This window comes from Rattus rattus, chromosome 4 (genome assembly GCF_011064425.1).
Source record: "Rattus rattus isolate New Zealand chromosome 4, Rrattus_CSIRO_v1, whole genome shotgun sequence".
Lineage (NCBI taxonomy): Eukaryota > Metazoa > Chordata > Mammalia > Rodentia > Muridae > Rattus > Rattus rattus.
The window spans coordinates 30,549,382-30,566,710 of record NC_046157.1 but is presented as its reverse complement, the minus strand read 5'-3'; the positions used below and the strand labels follow the sequence as shown (position 1 = coordinate 30,566,710).

Sequence of the window (17,329 nt, the reverse complement as noted above, 5' to 3'; positions counted from 1 at the left end):
GGAAAAAGCAGCAGCAACTTAGCAGCCTAGAAGCCTAGGCTGCCTAGGCTCAGGGACTTCCTAGCTGGAACTCCAAGGATCGGTTGCGGTGCATTGAAACTCCGGCTGGGACCAGGAGGGAGCTTCGAGGAGTCCACTGCCGCGGCCCGAGGGGCGCTGCTGAGTGTGACACAGAGCAACCAGGGTGACAGCTTTCTTTGGCCACCTGCATTCGGCCGCACTGTTGCCACAAGTGAGTAGTGGGCTACAGAGCGCCTGGAGGAGCCGGCCTGCGTTGCCTTTGCGCACCCTGGTGGCTCCTTGGGGACACAGCCTCCCCCTCAGCTGAGTTGGTAGCCGCCGGTCTCTCTGCGGAGGTCGGGGGCGGAGAGGAGGCGGTGGCCGCCCCCACCGGGAGGGGCGCCCGGAGTGAGCGGTGTGCGGCCGCACGGTCTGGCTGCTTCGCTGCGGCGGCGGCGGTGGCGGGGACCGGACTAGGACCCAGAGAGGGAGGGCGGGGGCAAGGGACAGGCCCAAGGGCAGCGGAGAGACTTGCAGTTCCAGAGAAAGATGAGCTGGTGAGTAGGCGCCCTGAGCGCAGATTTTCTTTTGCTTCCCTTGCAGGCTGAAGGGACAAAAGCCCCGGGCAGGGGTCGGCAGCGCCCAAACCTTACAGTCCTAGAGTGCTCTGTCGTCCATTGTGCATAGCGATGTGGGGTGGAGGGATTGTGGGGAAGGGGTCCAGTAGGGGTGACGTTTCCACGGTGATCGGGTCGAAAAGGCAAGCTTTAATTAAGGGTCCCGAAGGGAACTTTGGCGGAAACTCTGGATTATTGCTTAGACAGAGATCTGGATCGCGGGGAATGAGAAGGTCCACAGCTGGATCTTGAGGAGTATACGACTCAAGAGACGACCTTTCTGAAATAGGCTTCTAGTTGTACTTTGTTTCTAGTATGAGACCGCACCGTGAGCCTCCGGATCGAGATTCCCTCCAGGAGCCCGTGATTGTGATTTAGCTCTGGTGTCCCTATCATCTCACATCGATGGCGCGATGGTCTCTTCCTCTGTAGTGATAGCAACTGCGAGTCCCGTAGCATTTCGACCCTCTGCTTCAGCAGCTCCCTGTCCTGTAGAAGCGTTGCTCTGTGCGCTCAGTAACTTCACCCTTGCCAGCAGCCCTTGAAGCTGGGAGGACTTAGGGAACTCCCGCCACCGGCAGGAAATTAAAAGGCTGACCGACTGGCTGTCCCTTCCCGGGTTGGGGTTTCCTGTTTGAAAGAGCTTTCTAAGTCCAACCTCCTTCCAGAGGCTCCTCTTATACCTTTCCCACTTCAAAGGGGAAAGATTCCCGCAGCCTTTTATGAGGACCGGCTAGGACTGGAAATCCTTTGGTCCGGCCCAGCCCTCTTCCCTAGAAGTCTTCCTTTTGTGGTATGTCAAGAGTTCTAGGATGTACAGCTCCTCTCATAGCCAGTAGAAGCTGTGAGGGTAAATCCAGTAGAGACTTAAAATGTGTAGTCCGTTAGTGTAAATGTTTTGCCAGCCGCCTTTCCCTCCAGTATGTGAACATGCAAACTACAGATGTAAATGTTCAACTCTGACACTTGTTCTAAGCTTCCAGTTTGGGCTTAACTTGTGTGTTTGAATTTTTTTCCCCTCTGGGCTTCAAACGACCGAATTTAGATGGAAGGTTCCAAATATGGTTCACAGCTTCATAGGGTTAAACTTTTGCCCTCGGAGCATTTGAATTCTTAGTTCCTGGTAGGCTAGCAACAGACTCATTGGATTTGGGGTAAATAAACCTTTAGAGTAGTCCACTTTTTTTTTTCTTTTAACCAGGCGGTGCCATTGGGTTAAGTCGCATAAATACTCGTTTGAATAAAGAGCTAAGGTTCCTTGAAAACTAACAGTTGTGTCTTTCCCGAGGTTTCCTATCTTGGACTTAGTGGTTTAAAAGGTTTTAACTGAATTTTTTTTTCCTGATAAATTCATTGTGGAGTTTAAACATTGTGTGTCATTAAGAAATTCTGCAGTCTCCAAACATTGACAGAGGTCTTTAAAAGCCAGGAGAGATTTTTTTTTTTTCTGTTTAGCTTAGTGTAGCTTTTACCCTTGAAGCAGGGGAGTTTGCAAATCCTAGCTCTCCAACAAATGGCAAAGGGAGATGTTTGGTTAAGAGCAGTCATTAGGGAAGGCGATTTCCAGGCTTCAGTCTGCTTCCCCCACAGCTGGCAGCTATTGGTCTTTTGGGGTGAGAAAGGACTGCAGGGATATCTGCTGGATCCCTGCGTGGGGCAAGCAAGAAAAGCTAGATAAGAAAGTAGGCGAAGATGTGACACATCTCTTCAACCACTCTTGCCAAAGTTGACCACTTTCTCTGGCATCTTCAGGACAGGGAAGAAAAGCCAAGGTTGATTTGATCGAGCTTGACTGAACTGCTTTGCTCGACTTTCTTCAATGTTGGTGGCTCTAAGCATGGTGGGTAGTGGAGCATAATGGAGAATTCGCTTCAGGAGTCTTTATTAGTTTTGCACAGTTGTTTAAAGCAGTTGGGGGTTTGTGGTTATGGTAACTGACCTTACAGGATGCTACATTTCGGCCATTAGCAGAGACGTATTACCACAAGTGATAGGGAAGGACAGGAACTTTGTATATTTTCCAAGAATACCTGAGCTTTATAAATTGTCACTAAATCGCTCTGTGCTTAATTACTAGATGTGGGAATGCCATCCACTTGAAACAGAAACACCTTCTGAGGGATGTGCTTTGTCTCAAAGCCCTGAAATGTGTTTTGGCAGTAGTTCTCAGGAAGAAGAGGTGGCCTCCAGGCTGAAGGGAATCTTGGTACAGTCTTTTGGTTATCAAGCTGAGGGTAGGAAAGTGCCATCAGCATCCATGGAATAGGGATCTGGGATGCTGTTAAAGATTGTGCAGTGTCTAGAACACACAGAGGACTATCTGTCTCAAGCCCCGTTCTACAGCATTTCCCCCAGGTCAGCCAGATGTTAGCCAATTGGGGTTCTTAATTTAGATCGGCACAAATTTACTTAACTCCTTTTGCTCACACAGACCATATCCCACAAGGCTTTGCATCTGTCCTCAGTTCTAGGAGTCTTAATATCCTATAAGGATGAAGGAAGTTGTTAGGTTTTCTTTATGCTTTTGATTTAGCTTACAACTGAGTTTGAGCACAAGGGAGCCTTGGAGATCACTAATTCAGTTCTGGGTTCACAGATGATAAGCTGAGGGGTTAAAGACTGGCAAGTCCTTGGAAGAGTTAGGGGCAGACACAGTTCTTGCTATAGCCTGGGACTAGAGAATTTAAGAATTGATATTTAGACAAGCCAGCTTTAAAAACAAAGAAACAACAACAGACTAAAAAACAAAGCAAACAAACAAACAAAAAACGGGACTTGACCCTTCTTGAGAGTTTCAGCAATAGCATTCCCCAATTGGAAAATAAACTCCTGGCTGGGGGCAGTGATGTAAGTAAGCCTTGGTGACTGCGGAGCATATGCCTGGGTGTGTGTGACCTGTGACACCACTTCTGAGGCCTGCTCCATCCTGTCCGTGTCCAAGTAGCAACAGATGGTCCCACAGACATAGCAGATGCTGCCTTTGAGTGCAGGTACAAAACAGAGCATCTGAGGTTTTCTTCCTTCACTCTCTCACTGTGCCTTAGGATCAGAGCACATGAATGGGCACAGTTACCTCAGACAGAAGGGAAAGGGAGGAACCTTCTGGTTATGGAGGGGGAAGATCCCTGGCAGCTGCAGAGGAAGGGTGTGTGGGGGAGACCGATAAACCGATGAGTATGTATATAGAGTACATTCAATTGTGTCAGGCTGAAATGTGAAGACAATTCAAGCATGGCTATCTGGGGCAGACAAGATAACTCTGGGGGTAAAAGAAGCCTTAGACATCTTACCAGGCTGGAATGTAGCTCAGTTGGCAAAATACTTGCCTCACATGCATGATGGTGCCCTAGATTTGGTTCACAGAATGACAAAAGAGGTAGGATTGGTGGTCTATATCTACAGTTCTATCAAGTGATATAAACTGGGGGACCAGGAGTTCAAGGTCATAGTTGACGGTATAGCAAGCTTAAAACTAGCATGGGCTGCATCAGACCCATTTCAAATAAAAAAACCAAAACAACTAAGGACTTCTTAACAGCTTGGTAGGTCCCCCACCTGTAATCTCAGGATTAAATAGGCTGAGGTAGGAGGATTGCTATGAGTTCAAGGCCAGCTTGGCTAATGTCTTAGTCAGTGTTCCATTGCTGTGAAAAGACACCATGACTATGACAGCTCTTATAAATGAAAACATTCACTTAGGGCTTACCTACAGTTTCAGGGGATTAGTTCAGTTTCATCATGTCTGGAAGCTGACGGCCATGGCACTGCAGCAGTATCTGAGAGCTTTAAATCCTCATCTACAGGCAGAACACACACAGACACACAGACACAGACACACAGACACACAGACACACACACACACACACACAGACACATACACATACATACATACACACAGACACACACACACACACACACACACACACACACACACACAGACACACACACACACACACACACAGACACACACACATACATACACACACACACACACACACACACACAGACACACACATACATACACACACACACACACAGACACAGACACACAGACACACACACACACACACACACACAGACACACAGACACATACACATACATACATACACACACACACACACATACACACACACATACACACACAGACACATACACATACATACATACACACAGACACACAGACACACAGGCACACAGACACACAGGCACACAGACACACACAGAGAGACAAACAGAAAGATAGACACAGAGACACACAGACACAGACAGACAGAAAGACAGAGAGACAATAGACAAAGACTTGCCTTTATCTCAAAGCCCAACCCCAGCTACACCATTCCTTCCACAAGGCCACATCTTTCCAACAGTTCATCAACTGGGGTCTAATATATGAATCTGGGGGCCATTTTCCTTCAAACCATTGCAGTTATATAGCGAGCACTATGATCCGTCAGAGCTGGGCATGGTGAGACTCTCAAAAAAACAAATTCTCCTATCCGAGACCACTGCTGTCAAGCCTAACACATGGTTTGGTAGTGACAGAACAGAACACATTTCCTGACTTCTGTTCCACGACATCCTGCACAAAGTTATTATTAATTTAATTTCATATTAGCGAATGGCTCCACTTCTAGAAAGGATTGCCCCAATTTTTTTTTTTTTCTTTCATCTCTTGTCGTTGATCCTTTGCTAGCGTTTGGCTTCAGGAAAATGGCTCATTCTGTAGCCTAGGCTGCCCTGGAGCCTATTCAAACTCTCTGTGATACTTGTGCCTCGGTGTCCTGGAGTACTGAGATCACAGGCATGAACCACGCTGCCTATCCTTGGTGAGCTTTTGAGTATCAGAAACGTTGTGTCTGTGTGACTGTTTCAGTTACAGATGTTAGCACAGTTAGTTTACTTTACTAGAGTTGGACATTAGGCCAGTGTTATGGATTCCTGGGTGACCTACCTGATCCTCAAATCTTGGAGGTTTGGTTGCTAGAAGAAAGGTTTTTGAGGTGGCTTTCCTGGGGGGAAATCAGAGCTCCATAGATTAAGGTCTGATGTTGGCAACTAGCCAAGAGATGCCTTTCAAAGGGAAGGGAGTACATGGGAACCTTTAGGATCCTGACTTTGGAAGGACTGACTGTCAGGGGGAGATCTGCCCCCTGCAGACTCTTCCCTGGAGGGGTAGCAACCCTCTCTTTCTCACTTTCTGCCTGCTCACTCTCGCTGCCACCATAATTATCTGCCACAATATCCTGCCACGATGTACTTCAGTAAATACAGCGAGAAAGTCATGGTTGAAAATATTTCCTAGGATTTGAAGAACGTGTCTTTTGTCTTTTGAAAAATAAGTAAAGCTATGGGTCAGGTTTTTCAAAACCCTCCAGCATAAAACTTACCAAGCAAGAATTTGTGTTTGACTCATACAGAAAGTTCGAGGGGCTAATTTGTAAAATGGATGCACCTATGAGGTGTAGGGATGCTTCTTAGACGTCACCGAAGAGCGGCTTTGTGTAGTAGCTACTTTAAAGGCAAAACCTTTAAAGCATTTTGGCTATCAGTGTCAGGGAAAGGAAAGCCAAGGGTAAAAAAGTCATCGCATGGAGGTGTGAGATCGCCAGAGACTGCAGAAGTTTGCAGGGAAGACCCGGATAAATAGCATGAGGTAGCAGGCCAAGTCATACAGATAGTTTTAGTACATGGAAGAACCATTTCTTTAATGTGCACGGCTGATTTTATTAGACAAGGTATGTTTCCTTATTTCGGAAAACGAGAGGAAGAGAAGGCTCGCACACTCTGGTATTCAGCATCGTTAACTTAAACTGAGTCAGCGTTTTCTGAACTGCAGCTCCGCAGGTCAGTGCGTGCTGCTGTTTCACCCCCTTAGAATGATTGTTTGCTCGACGTTGGTGACTTCTCCAGGTTGGCAGCGTGACTGAGGAATCAGCATATCAAATAATGAAAAGGGGGGGTTACTGAGTTCTCTAAGATGTGTTCCTTGACCCTCTGCACTGGTGAATTCCGGATCAGGTACAAGTGGTGTAAGCCAACGCCTGCATTCTTCTGACCAAATCAGACCCGGTGTGAACAGTCAAGAGCTATTCCACAAGGCCTGGAAAGAGGTGCCTGGCTGCCGCGCTGTTTGCATCACTGCTGAAGTACGCTTTCAAAAGCAACTGAAGATGTATTAAGGAAATTGCAGGACATAGGAATGTAGATGAAAAGTTTCTTGTATACACTGCTGAATCAGCGGGTATGAAATACTGCATTAACAGTGCGACCAGACCTTTTCTCACTGTGTTTGGCGGAGATTGTTCATCGTGACCTTGGCGTGCCTTGGGGGGGGCAATGTCAGCGAAAGCTTTGCCCAATTAGGTAGCTGTTATCTTATCACTAAAACATGCTTATGTTCTGTGGTCATTTCCATTTCCTGTATTATGTAACAGGCACTGCTGGGTTAGTTTCTTTGGGGCACCAGGAACGTCCAATTCACTCTCAGCACTTCAAACATTGGCAAACCACTGCTTCAACCAGGTGGGGATAGATGAAGTGACTCACTCCGTGTGTCATCCCTCTTAGTTGGTGGACACCGAAGGAGAACCAGCCTCCTGACGGGTGTCCTTGGCAAGCTGTCTCGTGTTCTTTGTACTGGATTTAGCCATTATAATAAAAAATAACATCTGAACGTAGCCATTTCCTTTACTAGGTCTTCTGGAGAGAGTTATTTAAGAACAAAACAAAAAACAACAAAACCAACAAAAAAAAAAAAAAAAAAAAAAAAGCAAAACAAAACAAAACAAAACCCAAAAAAACCCCAAAATATCAACATTGAGAATGGCCTTCAGAGATGGCCCAGCAGTTAAGAACACTTGATGCTTTCCAGACAACCGAGTGCCCATATCCAAATACCTGGATCAACTATTTCACATATGCCCGAACTCCAGCTCCATGGGTGACTCTAGTGCCCTCCTCTGGATTCCTTGGTAGCACACACATACTCGAGCGCACACACACACACATACACACACACACTCACACTCACACTCACACGCACGCATGCACGCACACACACACACACTCCTTAATCATTCTCTATTCTTCCCTCTCTCCCTCTCTCTCTTTCCCTCTCCTCTCTCTCTTCTCTCCTCTCCCTCCTCTTCTCCCCTCACCCCCCAACACGTACTCACACAGGTAAAAGTAAAGTTCTCAAAAACCCAGCATTGATCAAAAGTAAATTCAACTCAGTCAATTGTTTCCTGATGTTTAAAGGGTCAAGGAATAACCCCCCCCCCTTTGCTTTCATGCAAGGCAACTTGTGAGATCTAACAACAACCTCTCTTCATGACCAACTGTCAAATAAATGACGGAATTACATTATCATTGTAACTTTGTGCTTGGAAGTGTGATCCTGGGCCTCACAGTGATTTTTCTTTTGTGAAAAAAATAAATTGGGGAGGGCAAAGCATATGGCTGCCTCCCTGTCATGGCAGGCAGGTGGGAACAAGGAGGTCACTCTGGAGCTGTTCTCTCCTTCCAAATTCACTGCGAGCACTTTTACCCATTGAGCTATCTCACTGGCCCACAGAATGACATTTTGTTCCACTGACCTCTTGCATGATGGTGTTATTAGTAACATTGGGATGCCTTGTGATAGGTGTCCTGCTTCATGCGTGAAGGCCTGCTCTGAGATGCTCTCAGTGGTGAAATCCACTAGCCATGTATTGCTCAGAATGTCTCTTTACTTTTAAGATGTGCACAACATCCTTTAAAAGCCCACCCATCCCAGTTTTGGAGTTAACAGGGGAAACATGCGGTGGTGCAGCTAGAGACGGGTAGAGCATTTGTTGAACACACTTAAGGCTCTAGATTTGACCTCTCAAGCCCTGGGGGTGGAGTGGTGTTAAAACCTTTCTGAGTGTGGAAGAAGGCATCTCTGACTATCATTCGTTCCCTCTCCCAGAACCTACTTATTCTCTGATTATTGCCAGATCATACTAGTGGGTAAATAGCAAGGATTTGAGTGTGGGGAATGTTATTTGGAAAAATGAAATATTCTCAAGTGCATGTACTTTCAGTCAGTGGCGGTAGGGAAGAGCAAGACAGGATGGAAAGGTCACAGTTTTGTTGTCATGGATACGACTTTCAGTTTAAGTCCATAGTGGCTTCGGGGTCAAAGTAGAGTTTTTCTCTATGTCATCCTAGGTTCATATTCTTTCTTGAATGTAGCTTTGCTTGCAAGGAATCAGATTGGCGCCCTTTCCTGACTCAAGAGAGAGAGCACAGCTTATGCACACAGATGACCCCTCTCCAGTTAACACCACAGGGCTCTCCAGCTCTCTAGTTTCACCTCCCCAGGATAATCACACAGTGGAGGAGGATTTGCCTGGGTTTGTCCTGGACTTGGTAGAATCACCTACCAGGCATGAACTGTACCCACGAGGAGAAAGGAGTGGCATCTGGAGGTGCGGGATTTCATCTGGGACACGTTTTAGAAAGCTTTATCTTGCATGAAAAACTAGTTTGGGTTTCAGTGAAAAACCTTCAAAGTATGAAGCCAGTGACTTCTTACCCAAAGTATTGTCCCAGCTTCTGAGAAGCAATAACAGGATTTTGTTTGTTTGTTATATTTATTTATTCCTCTGGGGGAGGAGTTGTGTGAGGGAGGGCACATGAATTCCAAAGGCATATGTGGAATTGACTTTCTTTCTCCCCTAAGTGGTCCTGAGGATCAAGAGCGTAGACTTGTCAGTGAATGCCTTTACCCACTGAACCGTCTTGTCCTATCTTGTCAACTCAAGTAAGAGAATTTTAAAATCTACAGGTCATATTGATCCACTTCTTACCATAAATATGCTAGCTTTTTTAAGGCTAAAACTTATTAAAATATGAAAGGTTTGGTAGTTTCTATGGATGCCCATATACTTTCATTGTCTAAAGCAATGTTTTTTGTTTTTTTTTTAATGTGTATTTCATATATGTGGTGTCCTCTGTATCTATGGCAAATATTTGTTTGTGTGGGAGTGGTCACTTGTGTGTGGAGAATAAAGATCAACATTAAGTGTTACCCTAAATTGCTATTTTTCGATTCCACTGAATCCGGCCATAACTCATCAGTTCAACAATGTTGTCTACAGAGTGAGCTCTGGGAAAGCACTGTCTTCATCACTATCCCTAACACCAGGGTTTCAGACCTGTGCCACTGTGCCCAGCTTCCACATCAGTGCTGAGACCTGAACAGCAAACACGTTACCATAGCAACTGAGCCATTTCCCTAGCCCCTGTCTGTTTTTATTTCCATTATGTAGTCTAGGCTGCCCTATGAATCTTAGGCTGAGGACAACCTCAAGACCCTTTTAGCTTTGACTCTACTTCCTGCCCATGGAAGTGTTTTTATGTGGACACAAATGTTGTTGAAATTTAGGTATTCTACCTGACGTTATCTTGCAAGTCTCTTTAACAGAGATGGCCTACGTATTTTATAATCATCACCAATGCATTTGCTTTCAAATTCCCCCTGGGTACCTTAAAAATCATCTTTTGTAGAATTTGGTTTAGTACGATGAGCTAGTATTAATTCAAGTTGCTGAGACCCACTCCATTTTTGTATACTGTGACACTATAATTTATATCAGTATATAGATTTTATTTTTATTTACTCTGGCTCCAGAATGCATTTATCCTTTTGGAAAAGATAAATTTCCAAAATTTTGCTGTGGAAAATTTAAACCTACAGAACCATTGAACACTCACTAAAAGTGGGGCATAGTGAGCCAAGCACCTATGGGCAACGCGAATGTTTATATTTGTTACTTTGGTTTCATTGGGAGACCCCATTTTCCTCCTGAGTATGGATTGTTACAAAGCGTGTTCCAAACGCCTAGATTTTCACCCACAAATGATTTGCAGTTTGACTCTGAGCAATTACGATTCTAAAACACATGTTATTGCAGTTTTGAAAACAGCAATATAACCGATTTTCAGGCAGCTTTCAAATTCTGGCTGTTCAGACATTTTTTAAGCAGATGGATCTTTTCGCAGAGGATGCAAACCATGTTCATCCATTGCATTTCATTGGTATGTCTCTTGAGTCTTTTAACCTAGAATAGCTTTGTCTCATGGCTGGATTTTTTTCCCCATTAAGACGGAACACATGTTTTCTGTTTCAGACCTTTCTCCCCACTATAAGTTCCTGTGTTCTAGAATTAAGTGAATGCATTTTTTTTTTTTTGTGGAAAGGTTTTGCTGCTGTCACTGTTTTGTTTCTGAGACATCTTACTTTGTAGACCAGGCTGACCTTGAACTTATGACTGTCTTGCATTGGCCTCCCTTGTTGGGATTACAGGTATGTGCCACCGAAGAAGGTCTGTAGTGTTTTTACTAGGGCATGCTCTTCAGCAAGATTGTTTAGCGGGTAAAGCTCCTAGCCTTGAGAAAGTTATCCTCTGACCTCCACAAGCAGGCTGCAGAATGTGCACCACCCCGACACGTCCTGCTTGTACACACACAAGTAACAATAACAAAAAGTTCCGTGTAATTTGTCATGAAAGACATAATTCTAATTTGAATAATCTTGAACCTGAATTTATTGTACGTCTCACTCATTGGATGTATTTTATCTCTTAACATATTGCTAAAGCTTAAAGCTTCACCACTGTTTAAGCACACATGTGAGCCTAATTGATGAAACTTAGATCATGGTTCTTTAGGAAAACTTGGGACTTTGCCAGTGGATGGGAACTTCGGTGACTCCCATTTTCTGAGGCTAAAGCTGTTTTTTAACCTCCTCCCCCAACTACAAAGACTTATCACAGGAAACAGCAGCCAAATTCCTTGGATAGTCTAAAGAATGCTGTAAAGTTCCTGCACACAAGCATTTTATTGATGGAACTAGCACAGAAACTTTTAAAAAAAAAAAATCCTATGATTGACCCTTTCACCTTTTGACTGTGTCTTCTGAGTTCTTAAGAATTCCCACCAACTTATAAAATAAAACAATCGAGGCTAAGTAGCCGATCTGAGAAACTAGCTCACTGCAAGTATGGTCATTTGCTCTTGGCTGTGATTATAGTTAAGACTCCTCACGGTGCCCTCTGCATTTTGTATGGCAGAGTTTAGACAGCAGTACTAGTGGTCCACTAGGGGGCACTGTAAGGAGCATAGCCTGGAGTTGGACACCTTTGTGGCAGACTGGAAGGAACTGGGATGTCCTTTTCCTTTGTGTCCTGGTATGCTCTCTCTGCATTCACTGTTCCCTACATCTCCATTACTTTCCACTCCTCTCATTCTTGTAGAGTCAAGTGTAATCTGTCTTTCTTTCCTTAATGATCATCCTCCATTTAGACGGCTTTAGAAAATGATAAAGTTTAAAAAAAAAAAAAGTAAAAAGAAAAGCAAGAAACCAACCATGAAGTAGGTACCCCGAGTCTCCACTGAGTATTCTGATTCCTGGTAGCCCCGATCTTTCTTCTATGTCCTGCTGTTTAGCTCCGCAACATTGGGCTGTTCCTAAAAACGCTTTAAGTCCAGCTTCTGAAACATTGTCTTTGCGTGTTACAAAGGCCTTGTGTAATTTAGGCTTCTGTGGCTATGTGGAGAATGAGTTCTTGTACGTACTCATATGTGTATAAAGCTTGCTGCTGTCTGTTGTAATAGCTACAGTCTTCTGGAATAAGACAAGACTTTTGTGCAGTCATTACAAACTACCCTCCCCCACCCAACACACACGCCTGGAACTGCTTTTCTTGGATCTTTGTGAGACACCGAAGCCTCTTCTTTGGAGACTGTGCATCTATGTACGTGAGTCTAGTGGTTAATAATTCACCCCAACGGGTAGATCCTTGAGCAAAGAACAGGGTGCAAAGGAAAAGGATTGGAATCCATTTGTTGGAGAAATAAGAACAATAAGAGTACTCCATCTACTAACACATATTTTCTCTATTCTCTGCCCTGGGATATAAAACTCGTGGCGGGGGTGGGGGGAGGAGGAGTTTGAAGGCATAGAGGTTAGAAAGCTAGAACTCAAGAGAAGCAGAGCCTGGTCCTGTGGAGACTGAAACTAAGGCGGTGAGAAGCTCCTGGCTTCTGCTATGTAGCAAGCAGCACTACCGGGAAATGGCCTGGGACTGTTTGCTGACGGGATGGGGGCAGTTGCAGATGGCTGGGACGGGGTGCGGGTGGGGAGGTGAGGCTTGCTTGCAGAGATGGGGGAATCTGAGAAGGGCTGAGGGTCAAGAACAATTATTTGTAAAGTCGCAGGGCTGGTTTGCTGTAAGGGCACCCAGAAGAGCAGAGGTTTAAAGGAGAACAGGGGAAGTCAGTGCTTTTGCATTCTGAAAGGGACTGGGGAAAGAGAAGCAAGTGTTTGTTCCCGAGGCTTCTAATTAGTCTTCCCTTCCTCAGGTTTTTGACCAGGAGAAAGACATGGAGGATTCTGTGTATCTATTGTTCTCCCCTATAAAATATAGGCATTGCGGTTAAAATAGATTTTTCAGCTTCTCTCCTTAGTCCTCTCAAAGGATCCCCTCAGGCCCAATCAACTTCGTGGGTTGCCACAGATATACCCCCACAGAATTCCTGTGAGGGATGGTGTTGCTTCTGAGGGACTGCTTGGCTGGCCCTGAATTCAATTACATGCCACCCGTACTCTGTAATCCTAACAGTGCCATATTGTAAACATCAGTGCTGAGAGTTAAGCCTGCCTTGTGGACCACCAGTGTGCTGGAGAGCCCTAACTACCAGGCATCAACCACTATCTGCCACAAAACACACAGGAGCAGCATCCCACCCCCACCCCAGCTGCCTCAGCTCCAGGGCTCTGGCAGGACAATGTACAGACTCAAGACATTCTATTATGGACATTTTGACGTATACCTCCAGACTTTTAAAAGTTGGTTTTCCTAAAGTTGCTTCTGTTCCTAAAGTTGCATGGCACCATTTCCACTTTTCTGTAGTTATTTAGTTGCAGTGTGTCTGGGACTAATTCCTGCGATCTCAGGGGATCCTCACAAGTGTCTACACACAGCAAGATGAAAAGATGTGTCTCTGCTGTGTATGGTGGGAATCTTCCAAAGCCACTTATCTGGCGAAAGCCAGCTCAATGATTGCACCTTTCCACCAGATGTTCAGACTTGTTCTCTAATGCAATGCAGCAGGCACTTTGTTTGAAAGGGCGCTTGCCCTTGGTGCACCTTCATTTGCTGGCAATGATAGCGTGCGCGGTCCTGGTGACGTCAGAGTCCTGTCTCCACTTTTGGGCAGTTAGGTTTTGAATGAGACGAGCTCTGTTGTCATCTGATGTGAGTGGAGTAGAACTGAAAAATTGTTTTAAAAATCATTCAAACCACGCCGCAGAGAAACAGCTCTCTGAAGAAATGTTTAACAGCGTTCCTTTAAAAACGGCTTGTTGAAGTAGTTTTTCTCCTCCAGGGGAAAAAGTGCTGTGGTTTTTCTATAACATCTTTCAAGAGACTCCATCCTGACTTACTGGCGTTTTTTTCCCTGATTGACAGTAAGATGAATGTATGTTTTAGGCGGTAAAATAACAAGAGTACGGGAAGGATTAAATTTATGGATTGGAAAGTAAATGCAAACGTTTCAACACACATTAACTTCTTTCCTGTTTAGACTTCCCCAAGTTGTCCTTTCTCTCAGATGGGCACCAGATGCATTCTCTGCTGCTCCCAGGCCCTCTGTGGCTATGTATAGAAGAGTGCTCCAATTCATTCATCACACCCTCCAGCTTTCCCGATAAGACAATGCAAGGATTGCGTGGTTTCCCTAAGACCTCTTCTTCGTTCACATACAAAGTTCTGGAAACCCAGAATAAACATAGCAGCGTCGACCATAAAGATGTCTGTGAAGCAGGAGTTGCCTCAGCTCCTTTCTACTGCGTTTCCTACCTCTCTCCGTTCTCGTGCTTATGCTGCCTTGCCAAGGGGTCCTTGCAGCCATTCTCTTTCTCCCACTAGCCCAAACTAGGTACATATATGGAATTCATTCACTTGTCTTGAAGATATGTGTTTGCCGCATAGCTGAATACATATGTATATTTATCTGAACTTATGCAGAGCTGAACTTACCTCTTAGTCCTGCATACCAACTCAACACTAAAGGAAATTAGCTAGACGGGTGGTCTAATTCTACAAGCGAACATCAGTAGCCGTAGAAGCTCCTCTTCTTTCTTACTTCCAGAGCACTCTTCATCCGAGATGTGGTGCCATGAAAGGAAACCTAGAAATAGGAAGTGAGTAAGAACTGCAGGCCAGTAAGTAGTAATGAACTTGGAATTGGGGAGTTGGGTGTAGGCAAGGCCAGTAGAGGCAGGGGTGGAGACCAAGTGGGAATGAATGAATAATTTCCCCTAGGAGCTGAGGACTTGACTGTAGGCAGAACACAACAGAGACTACAGTTGAGTTTAGGGAAAGAAAAATGAATAAATTCCATATATGTATGTAATAATAAATCTTTGGAAGTGTGAATTACTTACTTTTTCATTGCTGTGATAATGTACTGTACAAGAATCCACTTAAAGGAAGGCTGTGTTTTGGCTTGCAGTTTGAGGGCATACAGTCCATCGCGGGAAGAAAAGCATGCTCATAGGGATGAGAAACTGCTGGTCCCATTTATCTGCAGTTAGGAAGCAGTGAACCAGAAGCGAGACTGAGACAGACACCGCAGAACCCTTCACACAGGGATCTACTTCCTCTATTACCTACAGTTTCTACAACCATCCCAAGCAGAGCCACCACTGGTGACCAAGTATTCAAATACATGAGAATCTCATCACGTTAAAAAGCAAGGTGGTAGGAGAGACCATATTCTAATGTCTCATGCCAAGTTGCTATGAAAAAAATTAAAATGCACAAAATCTAAATTGCTCTGAAATCACTAATAATATTACCACCCCAGGAAAAATCAGTAGTAACTTTGAATGTGATTTTTCTTTTTCAGTCCATTGTTCCTACTGTGGGAGGAGGGTAAGCACAAAGGGACAAAAGATGCTGGTTTTTATGGGGGGGCATCAGTGAAATAGCAAGAAGTAGCAGGTTTAGGACGCGGATGAAGGACAGTGTTGACGGGGCTATTGATAAAGGCAGTGAAAGAGATGGCATGGCAGAGTCTTACCTGAGTGCCTGCAAGAAAACTATGAGCTGTGCGTATTATATGCACAGGAGGAACCTGAGTTTATAGTCAATCTTTATAGATGTATATATGAAAATAGCTATACTCTTTGAACATTTTAACGTATTATTATATGAACATATTTTATTAAATGGTTCACACTGTTCACTCCTGTGATGAACTGTAGCTTTTTCCACACATCATTGGGCATTCAGGGTATTTTTTTTTCCTATCTAATAACACTGAAACTCTCTAGGATCCATCTCTTCTTATTTTCTCAGCCCTGAAATATTTATGCCAAGAGAACTGGCCAAGACTTATTAAATTTCAAAATGGCTAACCGGGGACAAAATGTGTTCAGAAATAGACCAAGGCTAAGTGGGGTTGTCGTACCTTCACTCCAACAAAGGAGTGGGGCAGGAAACTCCTCCAGTGAGACTGATGTTGGAACTGGAAGAAACTGATGAGAGCATCATCTCTGGAGAATGGGACACTGGCCGCAGGCCATGAAAGATGTGCTCAACAGCACAACCCACTGAAAAACAAATTTTAGGCATAGCTTTGATGATGTGTGTGGATTTTTAAGCTGCTATTTGAAATACAGCATTTTAACATACATCCACATGGAGCTTTGAAGGACAGTGGATCCAAGGCAGAATTTCAAGGGGGTGGGGAGAGATTGTAGCTCTCATAAGCAGGGACATTTTTTCTGACTCTAGCCCTTGGGTAAGAAGCAGTTCGGTGCTGAGAGGCTTGAATTTCCTTGGGAAATTTGAGGCTACGCAGTGAAGTCTACCCTCTATGGTATGAGGATGTGTGTAATTGAAAAATAGTATGAGTTTTTAGCCTGGAGAACAGTGGAAGTCAGCAGACAAATATAAGATGAAAATTCTCGACATAATCTTTTTCATCAAACATCAGTGTCTGAGGTCCCTGAGGGCTGAATGAAAGTCTTAGCCCTGCATGTGCTTACTGAAGTCAAATTGTGTTTTTCCTTTGTTAATAATAAAAAGATAGTTTCTTTTGTTCATAAGCCTTTTCGCTTCCAGTGCTAGTTTTAATTCAAGGAAATTTTCGTAGATTAAAATTTTAAGTTAATGTTTGACTCTCGGACCTAAAACCCAAAACTATATACTTATTTTTGAAAGAAAAAAAATGCTTACAGAAGATAGAGTCCTATTTTGCCCCTTGAATGATGGGTTGGAATTTGGTAGGTAGACAGAAAACACAAGGTGTTTTTGTTAGAGAAGAGGGTTCACTACCAAGGACAAGCGCAACACATTTGGGGTACCAAGAAATTTGAAAAATAGAATAATTTAGGGCTTTTAAATATGCCACCTTGCCCATGAGGTAACAATCTTGGTCACACCTTTTGGTCCAGTGTCTCTTGTCTTCTTACCTCTTTCTGATGAGGGCAGGAGCTTTGCTCTGTCCTCTTAAGAAATGAACTTCCCTCCAAAAGAACCACGGTTAGCCGTCCCTTTCTGGATCAGTGTGTAACATAAACTTTCTTCCTCTGTCAAAACATGAGTTCTGTTTCTTCAGGACTGTTTCTGAGCTGATGTTGATTCTAGTGGAAACATTTAAAGGAAAAGCCATTTAG

General features: G+C 44.3%; 1 protein-coding gene across 1 annotated transcript in view; it reads left to right on the top strand.

The window, feature by feature from the left end:
• Positions 1–432: 432 nt before the first annotated feature.
• Phldb2 (pleckstrin homology like domain family B member 2) overlaps positions 433–17,329 on the top strand; it is a 97,011-nt gene continuing 80,114 nt past the window's right edge. Inside the window, exon 1 of the mRNA XM_032900256.1 lies at positions 433–557. The gene's annotated coding sequence lies outside the window, so the exon portion shown is untranslated. The remainder of the gene's footprint in view (positions 558–17,329) is intronic.